The following is a 17,798-nucleotide window of genomic DNA, read 5'->3' on the forward strand; positions in this document are numbered from 1 at the left end:
CGGCCGAGCTCTAATTTTAAGGTTATGCCCCCTTGCTCTGGACTCACCCACCAAAGGAAATAGTTTCTATCTACCCTACAAACTCCTTTAATCATCTTAAAACACCTCAATTAGATCACCTCTTAATCTTCTATACTTGAGGGAATACAAGCCTAGTCCATGCAACCTGCCCTCATATATCAACCCTTTTAGCCCCGTATCATTCAGGTGAATGGGAACTGCACCCTCTCCAAGACCATCATATCCCTCCTGAGATGCGGACGCAGTAAACATAGTGAACGATCCAAGATCCAGCACTCCTCCTGTATTCCTCCATTGTGAAGGAGCCAGTGTCCCACGGTGATGAGCTGTGATGTCTGACAAGGAATCAAGGAGGAGCCCTGCAACTCGGATTGTTCGCTGTATCTCAACATACTGGGCTTAAGATTTGTTTTAAATTGGAATCCTGCAGGTATGCGTTCGATAGCTCACGCAGTGTACAATCTGGTTCATTCACCAGTTTGAAGTATATATTGTCTACTCTGGAGAATTCAAAGCCACTTTTTTTTTTGCACAAAAATTTTTTGAATCATCCAATTAATTTAAGCCACTTTGAATTGAAGAGCAGGCTGCAGAGCTGGATATTAAGTTTAATTATCGACACCATGGTGAGCAGCTAAAAGAAATGACAGAATTAGCAATCTTTCATCGAGCTCCTGGGACTGATGTGATTGTGGAGATCGTGTTTCGAGGAGCAGTGCTCTTACAGTAGGATAGCTTTGTTGCTGGTTGGGGAGGTACACAGGAACAGGAGTAGGCCATTCAGCCCCTCGAGCCTGTTCAATTAGATCTTGGCTGATCTGTATCTTAACTCCATTTACCCGCTGTTGCTCCATGTCCCTTAATACCCTTATCTAACAAAAATCTATCGATCTCAGTCTTGAAATTTTCAATTGACCCCCAGCCTCTACGGCTTTTTTTGGGAGAGTGTTCCAGATTTCCACTACTCTTTGTGTGAAGAAGTGCTTTCTTATAGCACCCCTGAACGGCCTAGCTCTAATTTTAAGGTTATACGCCCTTGTTCTGAACTCCCCGCCAAGAGGAAATAGTTTCTCTCTATCTACCCTACCAACTTCTTTAATCATCTTAAACACCTCAATTAGATCACCCCTTAGCCTTCTATATTCGAGGGAATACAAGCCTAGTCTAGGCAACCCTTTTAGCCATAGGCATTGTCATTTTCTCTCTCTCTCTGCACACACTTGGGGGTCCCTAAGCTTTGGTTATGATGACCTTTCACCAATGCCTTTTAGACTTTGGTAAGAGAGAGTGTGAACTCTGTATCGGGCAATTGGGTTTGGACATCATCGAACATGGTGATGGGTTTTCCCCACACATCAGACAGCTGGCTGACCAAATCAAACCAGTCTGAACACACATGAAATGGACACTTTCAAATGTATGAAACTAACCTGAAATGGACCTCAGGATGATAAGGAGCAGCAGCTCTAATTCATAGAAATACATAGAGCTTACAACACAGAAACAGGCCATTCGGTCCAACCAGCCGGTATCAGCGTTTGCTCTCCACACGAGCAAATGGTCATCATCACGTTTACCCACCCAGTTCCCATGTTCCTTCGACCCCTTTTTCCTTCATCCACCCATCCAATCTAATCTTGAATGTTGACATTGTTTCTGCCTCAACCACTAACCCTGGGAATGAATTCCACAGCCTCACATCTCTCTGCGTAAAGGAGTTTCTCCTGCCCTCTGTCCTAAATCTCTTGCATTCCACTTTTATCTATGGCCCCCTGGCCCTAGACCCTAGTTCTAGTTTCAGTTCAGCTCTTCAGATTGCAAACACAAGGGTCACGATCGGCTCGCCAATCCTGCAAGTGCTGTTTCTGAGCACATTGCTTTGACAACCTCTGCCCGAGGGGCAAATACCACAACACCACCTGCTTCTCCCAGTCGAACGCACGCAACACTCACTATCAACCTCAAGAATAGCTTTATCTCCAACCTTCCAATTGCAAGGTGCTCGATTCATGACCCTAGTTTAAGGTACCTATGCCTGTCCTCCTTCAATAATGCACCAGGCTAACCAGGTTCAACTATTGTCCAGTTTGCTCCCAGCAGGCACCTGTATTCGGTCAGAGTCACTTGCAACAACAAGAAGAACAACAACTTGCATTTATATAGCGCCTTCAACGTAGTAAAATGTCCCAAGGCGCTTCACAGGAGTGTTAGCAAACAAAATTTGACACCAAGCCAATGGTGGTGGAGCGGACATGTGGTCAGAAGCTCATCTCAGGGTCAAATAAGACCCAAACAGCACCATCATTCTCCATAATGGAACTACACGCAATCCACTCAGTGCCTACTCTGCCATCCGAGGGAGCTGGTGTTGGTGCACTAAGCTATCAACACACAGAAGCTTTGATACACTTGTCATCCATCACCTGATGTCCCAGCTGAAAGCAGTGGTGTGAGCTGACAGGGAAGGTTATGTTAAAAAAAGAATCAGGAGCAAAAAAGAATCTAACGTACAGAGCAATTCTCCTCCCTAGCCTTAACTTCTGACTTTAATTCTGCCATTCGGCCTCCTGATCCCTTATTCGTACCACTAAGTCTTTCAGACTTCATGTCCCTCTAGTCCTACAGCCTCCTTACTCAAATTGCCCCTCCCCACCATGCCCTAAGCCTTGCACTAGACATCCGTGGCCTTCCGCCTCTTTACCCCATCGTCATTATCTTTTTACCCCTTGTAAGCTCTTCAATGCCCCTCTCCGTGTCCTCACCCCCATATTCTAAATTGCCCCTCTCCATGTCCTCACCTCCTGACCACTATGTTCCACATTGCCCCTCCCCATGTCCTCACCTCCTTACCCCCATATTCTAAATTGCCCCTCCCCATATCCTCACCCCCTTACCCCTATGTTCCACATTGCCCCTCCCCATATCCTCACCCCCTTACCCCTATGTTCCACATTGCCCCTCCCCATGTCCTCACCCCTTTACCCCTATGTTCCACATTGCCCCTCCCCATGTCCTCACCCCCTTACCCCTATGGTCCACACTGCCCCTCCCTATCCTCGCATCTTCCCCTCGCCAAACACCACACTGCTCCTCCCCCTTTTCTCAGCCTCCCTGCCGAGTTATTTTTCCAAAACTGCTCTGGAAATGATTTTTTTTTTGCTGAACGTGTACATTTTTGGCCCAACACCTCACTGCCTCCACAACATTAACACCTGATGAGGTGACTGAATCACAGCAAATAAAGTGGGTTGTCACTATCGCCATGGAAACACAATCAGAAAACCCAAGGAAATCTCTGGTGCTGCAGAGCCTCTTCCCCTGGGCCTTGTCCAGGCCAATGTGGAATTTTTTAAACCAAATTAAAATACCACACATTTCCACTTTGTAGTTTTACATTTTCTTTCATCTCATATTTTCTTTAAAAAAAATCTTTTCAAGTTCAGAACACTGATTAATCGCACAGGGATTACCACATACTTGATTTTTGTAGTGATAAGTTCAGAACATAGCATTATTTACATTCCCTACATCCCTCTCCCCTTTTAATCTACATTAACTCTTTCAGCCGCGAGCCCGCATCAGACTGGGACACAAGCTCCTCCATATGCTACGTGCTTTGGACTGTCCCACTGCCACAGTGCTCCATCTTGCAACCTGTCCGTGAAGGGGTTGCCAGTTCTGGATGGATGTATTGCTGGAGGTTTCACCACATGACCTCCCACCGCCAACTGTCCCGCCCCCACGCACTCCCGCCATTGGCTGCCCTACACGTCTATCCTCATGACACCCTGCCTTCCCATGGCCAATTAAAAAGCAAACAGACTCTTCGTTACCTAATTGGATGATTCTTGACCGTCAGTCAAACAGCCATTTCTCCCCATTTCCAATCTTTTTAAAACTACTAAAAGAAGTGTTGAAGGAAACTGAAAAAAACATAATTGTTTTAACACCCCTATGATTTTTCTCCAGGGTTGCTTGCAGCAGTGTCCTGGAGATTAGCCTTTAATTCCTGGAGACTCCAGGACAATCCTGGAGGGTTGGCAACCCTATGTCCGTATAGGGGTCAAAAATGCTCCCCCCCGGACCCCGGCAGCGGAGGCCATTTGAAGTCGAGGGATTCATGCCGGCCAGACTCCCTGCATGGGAGCTGTTGCTCAGACAGTGCAGCTGTCGGGGAAAACGTCAATATTTCCATGGCATGTTTAACTAAGTTACATGGATAATCAGAGGATTGTCCTAATGGTGATGTGTATCCAGTTTTGGGCCCAGTGCTGTGGTTTTTAAGCAGATTTTACAAAGATTTCACACACACACACACACACACACCAAAAGTTTGGTTTTGAAAGTAGAACTCCATTATTTCCATTAGTTTTTATCTTGCAAATATCAGAACTGAAGCCACAATTCCACCCACTCCTATCCTGGCCCATAAACTTGACAAAAGATGGCAACTGGGGGGGCTTGCAAAGCTACATCATGCAGCCCCGTATCAATGAAATCCAAATACAAACCGCTACAGAACATGGTTTAACCCCTTTCATCCATACCCCATGTATATCACATGTACACAAACATTATCACTGTCGTTTCAAATTTCTAAACATTCATTATTCATTTCTCATTTACATTTTTAACAGAGGCTGTTTTCAGACTATTTTCATGTACCGTTGTAAATTTTCAATTTTAATAATTAATTTCTGATTGATCGTCCTTGCTGCACAGCGAGGACTCCCAGTGCTGTCTACTGAAACGTGACTCCTCGTTCTCCCACTCCCTCATCCTGCCCTAGGAATGTGCAAAACAGGATCCCAGGGCAAGTCAAGCACCCACAGATAAATGATGTGAGCAATAAATGTTATAAGCAACAAAGAGCCTTAATCCAAGCAGCAGTGGAGCTTTCCCTATGATCGAACCTTGGTTCCTCAAGTAAATCAAAGTCTCACACCCACATCTTTAGAGATATTTTAACAGTCAAGTATCAAGTAAAATAAGAGGGTGCAGAGGAGATTTACTAGAATTTTTTTTTTATATTCGTTCATGGGATGTGGGCGTCGCTGGCGAGGCCGGCATTTATTGCCCATCCCTAATTGCCCTTGAGAAGGTGGTGGTGAGCCGCCTTCTTGAACCGCTGCAGTCCGTGTGGTGACGGTTCTCCCACAGCGCTGTTAGGAAGGGATGAGGGACTTCAGTTATGTGGAGAGACCAGGGAAGCTGGGATTGTTCTCCTTAGAGCAGAGAAGGTTAAAGGGGAGATTTAATAGAGGTGTTCAAAATCATGAAGGGTTTTGATCGAGTAAATTAGGGTAAACTGTTTCCCACTGGCGGCAGAGTCAGTAAACAGAGGACACAGTTTTAAGATAATTGGAGGAAGAACCAGAGGCGAGATGAGGAGAAATTTTTTTACACAGCGAGTTGTTATGATCTAGAATGCACTGCCTGAAAGGGTGGCGGAAGCAGATTCAATAGTAACTTTCAAAAGAGAGTGGGATAAATACTTGAAGGGGAAAAAATTGCAGGGCTATGGGGAAAGCGCAGGGGAGTGGGACTAATTGGATAGCTCCTTCAAAGAGCCGGCATAGGCACAATGGGCTGAATGGCCTCCTTCTATGCTGTATGAAGAATCACACACTCTGTACCAATAACTGTAGGCAAACAGTCCAAAATGTTTGTTTTTAAATCGAGCCACCACAGCAAGGGGCCATGGCCCACTGTCCAGGACACCAAAGACAAGAGTAGGAGGGACGAAAGAGTAAATGAGGAAGTAGTGGTTAGTTGACATCAAGCTTGGATTTTACAAACCTGAAAGTTGTAGGAGGAAGGAAAGACTGAGGGAGGAAAGGAGTTCCACAGTATTGATGTCATGAGAAAGAATGAGGTTGTAGATGGAGCCACAATATCTTGATTTCAACACAGAGAGGATGTAGGCAGGAGGAAGAGAGTGCGAGACGGTGTACTTGGAGATTGGAAGAACATGCGGAGGAAGTCCAGAGCGGTATTGGCCACGGTGGTATAACCATGGTTGAATTAGAGAGACAAAAGAACAGAGGGAGCCGCTACACAGTGAAACCTTTGTCTTGCATTCTATCCAAGTTCGCCACGGTATACAGAATGTCCGTAAACTACATACGTTTTAACAACCACTCCCGTCTCACAGCCCAAATTCAGTTAATATCTAAAATGCAAATATTTGCCTTGTACGGCAGTGCCTCGAAAACCCAGTTTGTCCAAGGTCACCAAACACCGACCACAGAATCACATCGTAATTACATTAACAAAGGTGTAAAAAGTATTAAATATTTGTCCAACAAAGAAAGAAAAAAGTTCAGGCCCAGCTCCTCACACTGTTGAGCCCTGCGACCAACTGCTATAAGACAGACACTAAGGCGTGGATATACGGAACCAACTGCTGCGTTTCTTCGGCCCAATGCAATAGTCAAAAATAACGAGGACAGGAAGGGCGTGAGTCACCCAAATTTCAACAGGCCCGTGCCACCCTGGGGCACTGCCATGCTGTGCCCTGTGTAGAATTAGCCTCCAGTGAACCTGCTTCCACCTCAGCTCCCCCGCGGCAACCCGCAATCCTGCTTTTTATTTTCCCTAACAAAGATTTATCTGCTATCGGGCAGACGGGTGAGACGCAAGCAAACACAGCCCGTGTGATAAAGCTATCAGGAGCTACTGGGCAGCACAGTGGAACAGGCACAAGGACCCATGGTACAGGGGGTCTGAACAACCTCGGCTGGAATCTGCTTTCATTCCAAAATGTTTCATTACAGCTCCACACAAATCAAGTGTCGACCCCCTAGGGTTGCCAACTCTGGTTGGACATATTCCTGGAGGTTTCATCACATGACCTCTCATCTCCAACCGCCCCACCCAGTCAAACAGCCCTCCAGCCCCCCCCCCCCACCCCATCTCCGATATTCGTATAACTAATAAATTAAAGTGTTCAAAGAAAATGAAATAAACAATTTTTTTTGAACGCCCCTCTGATTTTTCTCCTGGGTTTTGCTCGCAGCAGTGTCCAGGAGATTAATCTTTAATTCCTGTAGACTCCAGGGCAATCCTGGAGGGTTGGCAACCCTATGACTCCCCCGCGTCTTGTCTGAGGTTCATTCATTTTGGTTTAATAATGTAGGCCATTTCAATAACCTTGGAGAGGGTGCAGAGGAGATTTACTAGAATGGTACCAGGGATGAGGGACTTCAGTTATGTCTGAGACTAGAGAAGCTGGGATTGTTCTCTTTAGACCACAGAAGGTTAAAGGATAGATTTAATAGAGGTGTTCAAAATTATGAAGGGTTTTGATGGAGTGAATAGGGACAAACTGGTGGGCGGGTCGGTAACCAGAGGGCACAGGCTTAAGGCAATTGGCAAAAGAATCAGAGGGGAGGTGAGGATAATATTTTTTAAGCAGCGAGTTGTTATGATCTGGAATGCACTGACTGAAAGGGCGGTGGAAGCAGATTCAATAGTAACTTTCAAAAGGGAATTGGATAAATACTTGAAAAGGAAAAAAATTGCAGGGCTATGGGGAAAGAACAAGAGAGTGGGACTAATTGGATCGCTCTTCTACAAAGCCGGCACAGACACAATGGGCCGAATGGTCTCCTTCTGCGCTTATAAAATTCTAACGATCTTAAAAATAAACACAGCTCCAGATGCTTAAACGGGTTTACAAATGGCCTCACCCTCTTTTGATTAAAAATTTCTCTAACATTTCTCCAGTTCTGCCAAGACTATAAATCCAGGTAACGGTACACATTTAAAATACATCGTGTGTACTCTGCTCACAGTGAGTCAGAGGAGAGACTGTTTTTGTAACAAAAGGAGTGTTATGGAGCAAATGTGACACTTACAGGAAGTGTATGCTAAACGGAAGACTTTTAATATATGAAATGTCGGTTCCCATGGCGTTGCACACGATAAGTCAGGACCATTTTTTGGAACTGCTCTGTAGTACAGGCCAAGGGCCCGGGAGATGCAAAACCGAGGCACTCCAGCGCTACCACAGGCAGGGCAGTGTAATTACAGCACGACTAATTTACATAGGGTAGTCGCATTATAACTGTGGACGTAGAAACTTCGACTGGGAAGAAGTTGACGCGTTTAAGGGGAGAAAGGAATAGAAGGATATGCTGATCGGTCTCCTCACTCTTATCTAAACCTGTGTGGAGCATAAACGCCAGCATAGACCAGTTGGGCCAAATGGCCTGTTTCTGTGCTGTAAAATTCTATTCTATGCAAAAGTGACAATCGGAAGTAAGGTTTTGTAGACAGGAAGTGCATGGAGACATAACATTTTTAATATATTAGACACACAAACGATAGTCAACCCAGAATGCAACATGATTACTTCCAAAATTTGCAACAGAATTTTCCAACAGAATCCCTTTAAATTACACCATGGGTATTTCAATTATATCAGTGCACGATACACATATACCAGGGAGTGTATATTGATATTAAAGCATGAATGGGAATTTATGACTCACATCAAGTTAATTAATTATTACAACAGCTGGGATTTTTCAATTATTGGCACATTATACAGTAATTTACTGCAGCCACGCACAATGATTCAATTTCATTTTTAGAAATAAACTATGCCTGGTTTTGAATCTCCATTGGCCATTCGCACAGCCCACATATTCAACAAAATGAATCATCACATGGGAAATGCTGCAACAAACTTAACGTCAGAATTCAAAGTCCTCCAAGCTAGAGTTTCTGTTTTCAAATTGAAGGGTTGGGCACAGGGGCTAATGCAACAAGAAAAAAAGGAGTGCGGGGGAATACGGGTCCAAAAGATAACTTCAACCACAACGACAGTCGACATACAGCCTACGCAATCGTGTACAGTGTTTCAGTACCATAAATACACAGCACACACCCAAAGACCTGCTAAACCGCCCTGACAGAAAGGGAACAATTCACTCCTGTCTGTCTCACGTGCACCTCAGCTTTCATTCCTGTAAAAGGAACTTTCATGCCCTCAGCATGTTCCATCGCACTTCCCAGCACAACGACTTCCACACAAAGGAATCAACTCGGAGATGCACTTGAGCTGTACAGTACTGCACAGGGTAGGTCGCTGTGCGCAGTGCGCAAAATCGATCTCTTTCCACGTAGTACGCTACGGCAAGTTTATGAGGCTGGCAGATTCCAGTGGTAGATGGGACCCCAAAGAGTGACCTACGGAGGCCTCACCACAATGCTGACTTTTGTCACTTGGCTTCTATAATGGATTTGTTCTAATATTCTGCCAGAAGACACACACTTAAGGCAATACACTAAGGTTTTAGGCTGTTAATCCATCACTTAGAACTGCTGCCATCAATACCAGCACCATTACTTCATCCCGGTGTTGTACAGCTCAAAGGCTGCTGGATCGAAGTGGGTGTAGAAAGAAAATTACACAACAAACTTACGCTGTCCCTGAAATCCTTGCAACAACACTGGATGTGGCACCATTTTAGAGCTATAAAGACGTGAAGATAGAAATTACAAAATCCTGACTGAACCAGTCTTCCCTGCCTGCTGCAATCTAAAGGCTTTCAAACAAAGGAATAGAAAGAACTTGCATTCGTATAGCACTTTCACGGCCTCAGGATGTCCCAAAGCACTTTACAGCCAATGAAGTACTTTCAAAGTGTAGCCACTGCTGTAATGTAGGGAAATGCGGCAGCCAATTTGTGCACAGCAAGGTCCCACAAATAGCAATGAGGTAATGACCAGATAATCTGTTTTAGTGATGTTAGTTGAGGGATAAATATTGGCCAGGACACCAGCAAGAACTCCCCCACTCTTCTTCTAATAGTGTCATGGGATCTTTTACATCCACCATCCACAGGGAAGACGGGGCCTCGGTTTAATGTCTCATCCAAAAGACAGCATCTCCGACAGCTCGCTCAATACTGCACTGGAATGTCAACCTGGATTACGTGCTCAAGCCTCGGAGTGGGACCTGAACCCACAACCCTCTGTCTCAGAGGCGTGAGTACTACTGAGCCAATGCTGACACCTCAAAGCCCAAATGGGGCATCACTTAACCATCAACTGTCAGATTTACCTCAACTCTTTTGCTTCTTTCAGCCTTGGTGGAGCCTAGTACTGTAGGTCTTGGCTTTACACCTAAGTTTCTCAATAACAAAGAAAAAGGAGCATTTCAAAACTCTGCACAGTTGTGTCCAAGGCCCATAGGCATGTAGTATGGTGCCTCAGGGGGCCACATGTAAAGTTTAAATCCAGGTTCCCATTAACTTATAGTTACTAAAGTTGCTGATCCAACAGATATTGGGGTTAACCCACCACAACAGCTCTTCTCAAGCCTCCAGGCCCATGTAAAGTGAAACCGGACAAACCAGTGACTTAAGAAATACAAGAGAAAACATAACCCACCTAACTGAGCCTTGTGGGACGGGTTGACAGGTATCAGGGACCACCTATGGATAATGGGCCACAGTTTTGGATACCTGTGTTCCACAGTCACAAAACCGCATAAGCAATAGAAGCTGTAAAGACTGCCAACTAAGGTTCCATCACAGCTTAAATGTAAATGTGTGATGGGAAAAATGGGGGGGGGAGGCGGGGGCAATGGTCCTAATACAGCAACCCCATCTATTGACTGCATCGCACTTTAAATCTTTTAATGGTTTTCTACCTGTGGGCAATATTCATCACATATTAGCAAGAGTAGAATTTGAAAACAGGGTGGAGACCCAAGCTTCTCGATGAGTAACGCCACCCAATATATGCAGAACTGTCTCTCGTGCATAGCGCATGACATGTAAAGCTCAGTCGTTGAGTATATTCAAGACAGAGATCGATAGATTTTTGGACTCTAAGGGAATCAAGGGATATGGGGATCAGGCGGGAAAGTGGAGTTGGGGTAGAAGATCAGCCACAATCTTACTGAATGGCGGAGCAGGCTCGAGGGGCCGAATGGCCTACGCCTGCTCCTATTTCTTATGAAGCAGCGTACAAAAAGGAGTATGGATCCAAAAGGACACATTGAACCCGCTGATCTCAGCCACCACAACAGTCCACATGCAGCATACGCAATCATGGACTATCAGTAACTACTCACATTCCTTAGTCACTTATAAACAGAGTCATGATTTGTTACACATAACCCATTAGTGTTCAGAGAAACACTTAACTGAGGCAATAATAAAACATGATTGCATACTACAATCAAGCAATCGGGTTTGTTTTGAAGCACAATAAAAAAGAAATTTACATTTTTACTTCAGTGAATCCAACACCAGATAGGTTTTTTTTTTGCTTAAGGCGACAGACATCAGTGCTGGCAAGTAAATATTTTCCAGCTTTCGGCACCCAGTCAGCATCAAGCACTCCCAGTTAACGCGCGGTTAAATGCAAAGAAAACGCTCCCTCTATGCTGCTATGTTCCAGCTTCAGAAGAGCAAACTTCACTGCATCAGTGCTAATTGTTCCAGTTCATACACTGGCCATACTTTATCTTTGGGTCAATTGTCAATCCAGGGCTAATTGCACACAGCTTTTTTTTTCCCCCAAAAAGACTGCCCAAACCCACTTCATTTTAAGATCCAAATAATTGGCACGGGGGGGGAAGACATTTCCATCCCATCTGGGTCTTATTCAGGTTCCTGAGATGAAAGGAGCGGCTTGTTAACCCACTATGTTGCCCTGTGCCCCTAAACCGTTCCCTATTTCCTCGCATGTCCCTACAGAGGGCTGGAAGGAACAGTTTACATAGGATACCTTCAGGCAGTTAAAGACTTAGCCATAGGTGGTGTTTTAATTATTGCTAGGTCCCCTATTCCAGTATAAATCCTGCCAGTAGCCATTACAACATCACTCATAGCCCCAGACCACGTTTGTACTATTTCGGCTTCTCAGAGTTAAGTCCGGATTCAAGTGCAGCAGGTCCAAGCTCGGAATTCTAACACACCGTTCTCCCATTCCCAGTTACACAAAACTCCCCCAAAAAATTCAGGTGCAAGGAGAATTCTTAATCAAGCATAAAATTACTTCAAGCTGACAGACACAGAGGCTGACAGTCCACACTTCAGTACCGTGTCAGCTGCAATTCGAGTTACACCAGGTACGCCTGTGTGGTAAAAAGAGACTTCACTGACCTACCCTGCAAACTCCAAGCCCTCTTGCGATCAGTGGCTTCGAACGCATCCTGCCGTCGTGCGCTGACACATGTCAAAGACTGCAGTGGTGTTTTTTTTAAGATTCCTTCTCGCATATGGACTGCACACACATACCAGGGCTACAAGCCAACCGCTCTTTCACACACCCCTCTACCTGCCATTCCAAGCATGCTCAGTTTCAACGAGCCAATTATTAGCAAGATAGGCCCCCGTGGCTGTTGATTAACTCCTTGTGTACTGATTTGGAACAAGTGCTTTGTTAAACGTTTAGCACTAATCCCACCTCATCTTCACCTGCTCAGAGGAGATTAGACTTTAATTAGGGCGCACCCAGTGAAACTCAAAAGGCTCATAAAAGCAGGATTGGGTATTTTACGACAATCCGACAGCTTAAGAACATAAGAAATAGGAGCAGGAGTAGGCCATACGGCCCCTCGAGCCTGCTCCGCCATTCAATCAGATCATGGCTGATCTTCGACCTCAACTCCTTTCCTGCCTGATCCCCATTGTTTTTTATTCGTTCATGGGATGTGGGCGTCGCTGGCCAGGCCAGCATTTATTGCCCATCCCTAATTGCCCTGGAGAAGGTGGTGGTGAGCCGCCTTCTTGAACCGCTGCAGACCGTGTGGTGACGGTTCTCCCACAGTGCTGTTAGGAAGGGAGTTCCAGGATTTTGACCCAGCGATGAAGGAACGGCGATATATTTCCAAGTCGGGATGGTGTGTGACTTGGAGGGGAACGTGCAGGTGGTGTTGTTCCCATGTGCCTGCTGCCCTTGTCCTTCTAGGTGGTAGAGGTCGCGGGTTTGGGAGGTGCTGTCGAAGAAGCCTTGGCGAGTTGCTGCAGTGCATCCTGTGGATGGTACACACTGCAGCCACGGTGCGCCTTGGTGAAGGGAGTGAATGTTTAGGGTGGTGGATGGGGTGCCAATCAAGCGGGCTGCTTTGTCCTGGATGGTGTCGAGCTTCTTGAGTGTTGTTGGAGCTGCACTCATCCAGGCAAGTGGACAGTATTCCATCACACTCCTGACTTGTGCCTTGTAGATGGTGGAAAGGCTTTGGGGAGTCAGGAGGTGAGTCACTCGCCACAGAATACCCAGCCTCTGACCTGCTCTTGTAGCCACAGTATTATGTGGCTGGTCTAGTTAAGTTTCTGGTGAATGGTGGCCCCCAGGATGTTGATGGTGGGGGAGTCGGCGATGGTAGTGCCGTTGAATGTCATGGGGAGGTGGTTAAACACTCTCTTGTTGGAGATGGTCATTGCCCGGCACGAATGTTACTTGCCACTTATGAGCCCAAGCCTGGATGTTGTCCAGGTCTTGCTGCATGCAGGGACGGACTGCTTCATTATCTGAGGGGTTGTGAAGGGAACTGAACACTGTGCAATCATCAGCGAACATCCCCATTTCTGACCTTATGATGGAGTGAAGGTCATTGATGAAGCAGCTGAAGATGGTTGGGCCTAGAACACAGCAATGTCCTGGGGCTGAGATGATTGGACTCCAACAACCACTACCATCTTCCTTTGTGCTAGGTATGACTCCAGTCACTGGAGAGTTTTCCCCCTGATTCCCATTGACTTCAATTTTACTAGGGCTCTTTGGTGCCACACTCTGTCAAATGCTACCTTGATGTCAAGGGCAGTCACTCTCATCTCACCTTGATTCCCTTAGAGTCCAAAAATCTATTGATCTCAGTCTTGAATATACTCAACAACTGAGCATCCACGGCTTTCTGGGGTAGAGAATTCCAATTATTCTCGACCCTCTGAGTGAAGAAATTTCTCCTCATCTCAGTCCTAATGTCCAACCCCTTATCCTGAGACTATGTCCCCTGGTTCTAGACTCTCCAGCCAGGGGAAACATCCTCTCAGCATCTACCCTGTCAAGCCCCTTTATAATCTATTATGTTTCAATGAGATCACCTCTCATTCTTCTAAACTCCAGAGAGTATAGGCCCATTCTACTCAATTTTTCCTCATAGGACAACCGTCTCATCCCAGGAATCAATCTAGTGAACCTTCTTTGCACCCCCTCTAAGGCTTCATGGTCACTTACTGATAGCAGCAGCTTTTTACTTCCAGACGTTTTTAAAACTGAAATGAAATTCTCAAACTGCCATGGTGGGTTTTAACACACGTTCTCCGGATTAGTCCTGGCCTCTGGATTACGAGTCCATTACGCTATCGTACCCATATTTTAACACATGGGTGGCTAAGCTTTTTGTTTTCACAGGCCACGTAGGTGTACACAATGGAGCCTTGAAGTTCACCTATAAAGTTTAAATGTAGTTCCCGTCGGCAGAAGGGTCGAGAAGCAGAGGTCACAGATTTAAGGTGAGTGGTAAAATGCAAAGACGACATGAGGAAAATCTTTTTTTAAGCAATGAGTCTTTATGATCTGGAATGCGTTGCCTGAAAGGGTGGTGGAAGCAGATTCAATCATGGCTTTCGAAAAGGAATTGGTTAAATACTTGACGGGAAAACATTTGCGGGGTTATGGGGAAAGAGCAGGGGAATAGGACTAACTCATTTGCTCTTATAAAGAGCCGGCATGGGCTCGATGGGCCGAATGGCCTCCTTCTGTGCTGTAATGATTCTATGATTCTGAAGTATATTTTTCTCAAATTTCTGATCCTAATAGATCTTGGTGTTCTGATTCAAGACTTAACCACCGATGAGACCTCAGCTCCAAGAACAGACCTTTCCAAACTTCCAGGCCCAAAGGGCTAAAAATTCGTCTGGGCCCATTTTCGAGCCGCAGACTCTGCAGCACATGCCCAAAGCAAGAAGCCCAGAGACTGACTGAATAATTGGGGTGAGCTGCGGGTGCTGGTCGCACCACCAGAGGCAGCTTGCCCGATGGGAAAGGTCAATTTCAGGCCGCCTGCCTTGCCGGCATTGACCCTCAATCCCGCAAGGGGGATTGGAGCGGGCTATGGGGAGGGGGGGGGGCTACGATCTTTTTTTATTTGTTCATGGGATGTGGGCGTCACTGGCGAGGCTAGCATTTATTGCCCATCCCTAATTGCCCTTGAGATCGTGATTCCTGTGGAGTCAAGGGAAGCACTCCTGTTGCTCAGGAAAGTGTTTTTTTTAAATAAATGTAAAAACTCCCGTTCATCGGTCACTAAAATCTGAAAGGGGTCTTTTAGCAGGCGGTCGGCCTCTTGAATATGTAAATTAGTGGCCTTACACCTGTTTTCGGCATCCGTCCAGGGCACCTGAGAAACGATCCCCACGAATTTGGCAGTGTGATCAATGCCGGCTCGGATTGGTTTCAGGCCGTCCCACTGCTAAATTGGTCTACTATGCACCCGTTTTACGCCCGAATACCAATTTCTACCCCCAAAAAATTCAAATTGGCAAAAGCCAGCAAATAGGAAATACAGGCACCAATAGAACGGAGTTGCCTGGGCTACAAGGATTGGATTAGTCAGGACCCTAAATTGACACCTTGGACACTTCAGGCCCATCAGGTAAAGGCATTACCTGGTGGGCTATTAAAGCCAAATACAAGTTTGAAGATCTCAATGAGTTGTTGCAGTTGGGGTGCTTTAATTGGCCTCAGTGCCCTTGGGCTAAGGATAGGAATAAAAATTAGCTAATTGTGATCCAGTGAAACGTGCTGGAAAGTGCTAGTGTGCAGACACGGGGAGAGGCCAGAGTCGGGGTAAGTGATGAGGTGCTCACATTTGGCGAGTAGCCACTTTGGGGAGGGTGCTGTGGGACTATGTCCCAGCCAGAGTCAGCTTCTGCAGGAGTGGAAGGGAGTAAATTTATTTAGTTTAAAAAGGTAGATAAAAATCAATGGGTCAACGTCACATTCCTACACTGAACATGGAGCCAAAGTCAATTATTTCTCTTTCCTTGATACATATACTGAACACGCAACTATAGAGTGCACAAGGGAATCGAATTGAGCTACTAAAGTTCCACGGAGGTAAAGAATGATGTCAACTGTTTTATTACGAAACATAACCTTGTTATCACACAGACAATATTATGTAATCAGATTACAAAGTGTTCATAAACATTAAAGGGTCATCAAGGGCTTCTGTTCCACTGGCACTGCAAGGAGCCAAGACACACAGACACACACAGGCACCCGCACACACAGACACCCGCACACACACAGGCACCCGCACACACAGACACCCGCACACATACAGGCACCCGCACACACAGACAGACGCTCAACCTCACACACACACACAGATACACAAATACCCACACACCCGCATACACGACAGACAGCCATGCACGCACATGCAGACCCACACACCCAACACAAGCACACAAACAAGACAGAAGCCACACACACACACACACACACACAACACCAAGTGACAATCCTTTCAGATTCCTCTCCCTCATTCATAAATATTGAGAAAGATGTTGGTGAACTATAAATCAGTCAATAATCATTGTATGGAGTTGCTATTTATCCAGCAGAGGAGAGGTTACTTCAGTGTGCAGCTATATGGAGTTGCTGGTTACGCAGTGGGATCAGGGTGACTGTGTGGAGTTCCTGTTCAGTCAAAGAACAGGGAATCACTGGCCTGGATTCAGCACAATCTTTACAATGCAATTTATGGGAGCAAAAAAGTCTCTGATCCAAGTTCATTACTTCAAACAAAAATCTTCCAGTTCACCCATCAGGAACACGTTATACCCACATACACACCGATTCTATCTTTCTGGAATGTACGTCAGTTTACATTGAAAATAAGACCTAGCGATAAAGTAAAAAAAGTGGGCAATGCCGTACCAAAATATGTGTGTTGTTACTTTTCTCGTAAGAAAAGGTTCACCTTATTGTCGTATGAGTCACATGGCACATTGCTGCGGGACGAGCTATGTGGCATCATTTTAATTCATGTGTTTGAAGCATCGGAGAACCAGCTGCCCAAGGTGTCAGCCTTGGTTCACTGGGTAGCACTCTCGCCTCTGAGTCAGAAGGTCGTGGGTTCAAGTCCCACTCCAGAGACTTGAAGAGCACAAAATCTAGGCTGACATTTCAGTGCAGCACTGAGGGAGCACTAAAAGATCCCATGGCACTAAAAGATCAATGAAGAGCAGGGGAGATCACCCTGGTATCCTGGCCAATATTATTGCTCAACCGACATCTAAAAACAGATGATCTGGTCATTATCACATTCCTGTTTGTGGGACCTTGCTGTGCGCAAAGCCGCGTTTCCTACATTACAACAGTGAACACACTTCAAAAAGGTACTTCATTGGCTGTAAAGCACGTTGGGACATCCTGAGGTCGTGAAAGGCGCTATATAAATGCAAGTCTTTCTTCTTTTTCTTTTATGCTGTGCCAGCTTGCTCTCTCGTGCTTGGCGTGACTTATTGCAAAGGGGTGTCTGTGGGGTGCCCTCCAGATCGCCAAAGGGACGCCCGCATTCACTGGTGCTTCTTACAAGCATCACTGCCGATGGTGATTTCATTAGCTACGCCAGGTCAGACAGGCTACGTACTCATTGATGTCGAAATCTGCAACGCCACCACAGCCACTCGAGCAGGCTGTACCTTTCCCATTAAACAGATTACATCATCCAGAAACCCATGCTCTACTGCCCAGTAATAATCTAATATTTCAACACACACACACACACACACACACAC

At 45.7% G+C, this 17,798-nt stretch overlaps 1 protein-coding gene across 11 annotated transcripts in view; it reads right to left on the reverse strand.

Moving 5' to 3' along the window:
• plekha6 (pleckstrin homology domain containing, family A member 6) overlaps window positions 1-17,798 on the reverse strand; it is a 259,562-nt gene that overhangs the window by 107,541 nt on the left and 134,223 nt on the right. Inside the window, exon 1 of one of the 11 annotated variants that reach the window (XM_068007644.1) lies at window positions 12,147-12,248. The exons of 9 other annotated variants lie outside the window; for them this stretch is intronic. The gene's annotated coding sequence lies outside the window, so the exon portion shown is untranslated. Of the gene's footprint in view, window positions 1-12,146; window positions 12,249-17,798 lie in introns of those variants that run through there. One more of the 11 variants, XM_068007643.1, reaches the window with a different exon arrangement.

Source organism: Heptranchias perlo, chromosome 27 (genome assembly GCF_035084215.1).
Source record: "Heptranchias perlo isolate sHepPer1 chromosome 27, sHepPer1.hap1, whole genome shotgun sequence".
Classification (NCBI taxonomy): Eukaryota; Metazoa; Chordata; class Chondrichthyes; order Hexanchiformes; family Hexanchidae; genus Heptranchias; species Heptranchias perlo.